Source organism: Carlito syrichta, unplaced genomic scaffold, assembly GCF_000164805.1.
Source record: "Carlito syrichta isolate Samal-C Ts95f unplaced genomic scaffold, Tarsius_syrichta-2.0.1 Scaffold288441, whole genome shotgun sequence".
Taxonomy (NCBI): domain Eukaryota; kingdom Metazoa; phylum Chordata; class Mammalia; order Primates; family Tarsiidae; genus Carlito; species Carlito syrichta.
In genome coordinates, this window is record NW_007232537.1 from 49,393 (window position 1) to 54,883 (window position 5,491).

The 5,491-nt window shown below is 49.9% G+C and overlaps 1 long non-coding RNA gene across 3 annotated transcripts in view; it reads right to left on the reverse strand.

Annotated features, from left to right (window-relative positions):
* Positions 1-5,491, reverse strand: part of LOC110595253 — a 36,387-nt gene that overhangs the window by 15,138 nt on the left and 15,758 nt on the right. For all 3 annotated transcript variants that reach the window (XR_002481712.1, XR_002481713.1, XR_002481714.1), the window contains one exon: positions 3,028-3,096. This is a non-coding gene — a long non-coding RNA (uncharacterized LOC110595253). The remainder of the gene's footprint in view (positions 1-3,027; positions 3,097-5,491) is intronic.

Sequence of the window (5,491 nt, forward strand, 5' to 3'; positions counted from 1 at the left end):
TCCACTCTCCTCAGCCTCCCAAAGGCGCGGGATGACAGGCTGAGCCACCGAGCCCGGCTCCTGCTTGATTTTTAGTAGACATTTATCCCTCTATTCGTGGAAACAGGTGCTCAGATTTTGACCCTTATGACAAGTCTCGGGTGATGTTCCCGCTTATCCAACCAGTTGTTCCTCCTACTCCTTGATCCCTCCTCTGGTTACAGAGGCCACACCTCCTGTCCTTCTCACTTGCTCTCCCTCATTCTCCTGCAGCTGGGGCATCCAGCGGGGCCTTGTTACACCCCCCCCACACCCTTATCAGGAGGGCCTGCAGGTCACGGCACCTCGTCTTCCCTTCTTTTAAATACTCATTGACTTGTTCATTGAGATATTATCAAACTTTGTTGATAACACAGTTCTAACCCCAACCTTTAATTTTTTTTTTTTTTTTTTTTGAGTGGGAGTTTCACTCTGTTACCCAGGTTGGAGTACAGTGGCACGCTCCCACCACTGTCGCCTCGGCCTGCTGGGCTCCAGCGATCCTTCCACCTCAGCCTTCCAAGTAGCCAGAACTACAGGCACATGCTACCACGTCCGGCTAATTTTTGATTCATCATAGAGATGAGGCTTGCCAAGTTGCCCGGGTGTGTCTCGAACCTGCGGGCTCAGGCAATCCACCACTCACCTTGTCCTCCCAAAGTGTTGGGATTACAGGCTGAGCCGCCGAGCCTGGCCTAACCCTAACCTTTAATTCATGGTGAGGTTTTATCATGACCTGTAGCACTGCCCACTTTTATTTGCTTCTTTATCACCCAGTCATGTGTTTCCTTACACAACATTTGCCATTGTTTCCCTTATTTTTTGATTTTTATGGATATTTCATTTTATTCTCTTTCTTATGTCCCTTCACCTGAGAGACCTGTTTCCAGGATGGAGTAACTCAGACCTCCCTCAATACCTGTCACCTCGCGCTGGCTTCCCATTTCCCCCACCCTCTCATTCATTCATCCATACAGCTATTCTTTTTTTGCTTTGCTTTAATTTTGGCATTTATTTATTTATATGGAGACTTTGGGTGCCCAGAGTTAGATAATTGTTTTGTGGTGTTTAGTTTTTGGGGGGTTTTTTTTGAGTCAAGGTCTCACTCTGTCACCCAGGCTGAAGTGCAGTAGCATGATCTCAAGGGAGCCCCAACCTCTTGGGCTCAGGTGATTCTTCCACCTCAGTATCCTGAATAGCGAGACTAAGGGTGAGCACCACCACAGCCAGCAAGGATTTTTTTAATTTGTTTATTTTATAGAGATGAGATCTCACTATGTTGCCCAGGCTGGTCTCAAACTCCTGAGCTCAAGCAGTCCTCCTGCCTCGGCCTCCGAAATTGCTGGGATTACAGGTGTGAGCCACTGCACCCAGCCTAGATAATTTTTGGTAAAAGTACACTCTCACCTTTGGCTCACCAGGACCTCTTTTCTTTCTCCGCTAATTCTTAAACTTCTTTTCTGCTGTTTATTCATTTCCCTATGTCGGGAGCATCTGTGATTTGTTTGTATCCTCGTGCTCGCTCATAAAAACCCAACACGGTCCTTTTTGTATGGTTATACCGCCTCCAATTTTTTATCCTTTCTTCCATTTATCTGTTGTTTTGTGGTTTTTTTTCAGCCTTCCCTTTGGTCACTTGTTCCCTTTCACCTTTTCATTTTGGGGACCTCAAGGTTTACTCATCATGCATTAGGAAATGCACTCATTCATTCATTCTCATCATGCATTCTCATGCACTCATTCATTCATTCTCTCTTTTATTGAGGCTTTATTTTTGGTTGACAAATGTCAGGGGCATGTGCTTGAATTTCACATATTCCTGAATATCCATCATGGCCTGACACGGGTTCAGGTGTGGCCCCCATGGACTTAACTGATTCGAACGTTTATTGATTTATACACTGATTGCCTGGGCGTCAAAATGGATAAGCCCTAGTTGGGTTTAGCGTGTGCTCTCACCCTGGCTTGCTTACTTCTTCACCTAGTTATTCGTTTAGTCATTCCCTCATGTTTCATCCATTCGTTCATTCATCAAGTCACTTATTCTATAACACAATAGATACCAGTGAAACAACCTCCCAACATAAAAACCAGAACATTCACATTTTAGCCTCCCGCCAGCTTGCCCACCAAGGTAGACACAGCCCAGTGCCCAGAAACACACACTCGTGGCAGATGCAGAGCAGAGACACAGTAAATGCTGGCTTATTATCAGATATTTCCAGGGCTTATATGTCCTAGACATGCTGGGGGCAGACCTGAGATCGCGGCCCACCAGTTCCGGGTCCCGTTCTGCCCCAAAGACCCTGGAGAATGGCCATGCCCAACAGAAACCTGTTTCAAGACCCCAGAACATACAGAGACACACACACACAGTACACAGAGTCCCAGTGGGAAGCGACGGACACAGAGTTCATTTTTACACCGGTGGCTTTGTCTGTAGCAATATGAAAATATGTTGGCCTTTCAAGGCCAGTACAAAAGAAACTACCCATTACCATTGCTGAGTGTCTCAATCCCAAACAACAAAGAGCTTGAAGAGGGTTAGCCGGAAACTTTGAAGATGGAAAATCTGCCCATTATGTTTTCCAGACACTTCGAGGGGGTGAGCAGAGGTCACTAGAGCGGGGGGCCCATTTGGGCAGCTGGTCCCTTGGAAGGGCTCCCTCCCCAACCCCAGTTAATGGGGCGCTTCCGTCCCATCTCCCCTGGCAAAGGGAGACTCAATCATCAAAGGGCCATTCCCCGAGAAGAGCGAAAAAGACATTTCTTGGGTTCCAGTGCTCGAAGGTGCCTATAGGATTCTTGTAGCATGGAGACACCACCAGGAGGCTGGGCGCGCCCTGTCCCCCAGGTCTGCCCTCGACTTAGCTCACCAGGTACCCACCTCCCGCATGCAGACCCCTGGCAGTGCCCACCCGTCCCCTGGCGGAGGCAGCCACCCCTCTGCCCCCGATCACCACCCAGCAGCAAGGCCATCCATGAGCTCTTCATACTCTGGCCACTTACGATTTAGAGCTGGAGGGGGCTGGGTTCCACGTCCAAGGTCCCTTCGATGTAGGATTCCAGGTGGTGGCTCTGGGTGGAAAAGAAAGCATGGGGTCCATGAATAGAACTCACCCAAGTGAGCAAGGAGGGGGAGAGGTGGGTGGCTGAGAGGTCCTGGCTCCGGGGACAGAGGTGGCCTGACTCCGGAACGTGCCAGCCTCCAGCAAGCGTGGAATCGGAGAAAGCCAGTCTTTCTCATCTCACTCTGCACTCACAAGCTCACTCACTCCTCAGCTGCCCATGGGGAGGACGGGGCAAATGCAGAGACGGCAAACAAGGCTCCTGACCCAGTTCCACCCAGGGGCCAAGTGTTGGTCTGTGGATGGAGCCCAAACATTTAGGGTCACTGCACAGATATGGACCAAGCTGACACCTCAAAGGGCGTGGCCCACGCCCTCAAACGTGACCTGCCTTGAAGGCAGGGCATGAGCCTGTGTGCGAGAAACCAGCAGTCCACTGTGGAGACCACAGAGGCAGGGTGTGGCTGGGAGAGCCCCGGGCTTTTATTTTTCTTTTGAGTCCAAGTCTCACTCTGTTGCCCAGGCTGGAGTGCAGTGGCACATCACAGCTTACCACAACCTCAACCTCTTGAGTTCAGGTGATCCTCCCTCCTCAGCTTCCCAAGCATGTATCACCACACTGTGCTATTTATTTTATTTTATTTTTTGTAAAGACAAGGGCTCACTATGTTGCTCAAGCTGGTCTCAAACTCCTGACCTCATGCAATCCTCCTGCCTCTCAAAGTGCTGGGATTACAGGCGTGAGTCACTGTGCCCAGCAGCGAGCCATGGGCTTCTAATAGGCAGAGATCCCCAAAACCATGGCACACGTCACGGAATACAAGATAACCTCAGTGTCCCTGGACAGACAACTTCACTTTGACAATTACCTACACACTGTAATAGGCACTGGGAAGCACCCTGACCAGTCACACAAGTCTTCAGGGTCAAGCATTTGCCTTAAGTTTTAAGTTTAAAAAGGTGAGTTCAGGCCGGGCTCGGTGGTTCAGCCTGTCATCCCAGCACTTTGGGAGGCTGAGGCGAGTGGATTGCCTGTACCCGCTGGTTTGAGACCTGCCCGGGCAACTTGGTGAGACCTCATCTCTACAATAAATAGCAAAATTAGCCAGGCGTGGTAGCACATGCCTGTAGTTCTGGCTACTTGGAAGACTGGCGGAAGGATCACTGGAGCCCAGCAGGTTGACGCTGGGTGGCCGTGAGCATGCCATGGCACTCCAGCCTGGGCAACACAGTGAGACTCCAGCTCAAAAAAAAAAAAAAAGTTCAGCAACAGTGGACACATGCCATTACTCACTTGATAAAACCACAAAAAGTGAGCCCTAGTGACATCAGCTGTGGACTTTAGTTAATACCAATGTCTCCGTATCAACTCATCAATAGGACAAATATACCACACGAAGCCAAGACACTCATGAGAGGGGCGCTAGGGTGTGGGTGGTGTATGGGAATTCTACTTTCTTCTCAATGTTTCTATAAACTGAAAAGTGCTCAGGAAAACAGTCTATTCATTTAAAAAATGTTTTTAATGAGTTGCAATTAAAATATGTTTAACAGAGCCACACCTCGACTCTGCAAAAAAAAAAATTTGTTTAAATGAGCTGGGCGTGGGCTGGGCACAGTGGCTCACTCCTGTAACCCCAGCACTTTGGGAGGCAGAGGTGAGAGGACTGCCTGAGTCCAGAGGTATGAGACTAGGCTGGGCAACTTGGCAAGACCTAGTCTCTACAAAGCAAAAAAAAAATCAAAAAATTAGTCGGGCATGGTGGCATGCAACTGTAATTCCAGCTACTAGGAAGGCTGAGGCAGAAGGATCACCTGAGCCCAGCAGGTCCAGGTTGCGGTGGCTATGAGTGTGCCGCTGCACTCCAGCCTGGGTGACAGAGTGAGACTCCTACTCAACAAATTAAAAATTAAATAAATAAATTAGTCGGGGGTGGTGGCATGTGCCCGTAATCCCAGCTACTCAGGAGGCTTTGGTAGGAGGATCACTAGAGCTAGGAGGCTGAGGCTGAGGTAAGCGGTGACTGTGCCATGGCCTGGTCTAAATAGATAAATAAAGCATGTTAACAGGGTCCGGTTACGATAAGGAGACATGTCTAGTGGTCTGCAATGGCTGAAGTCCCACCAGCATTGCAAGAGGGTGCCGGCATAGCCAGGGCTTGTGTCAAAAGCAAGACAGGCCCAGGAAAATGCCCTCTCTGGGATGGTTTTCCAGGTAAGGCATGGACAGAGACAGGAGACCAGGGGAGACCATGGGAAGTTTCCAAAGCCAGCTGGGGGACAGAAAGGTCACAAGAGGGATGAGGGTGTGGGAGGGGATCTGGGACAGACAGCAGGCCGCAGCGCCACAAGACCACCAGTGCTGGAGCCCCCAGGGGCAGGCTCCCTTCCCCCAGGGCCCCCGG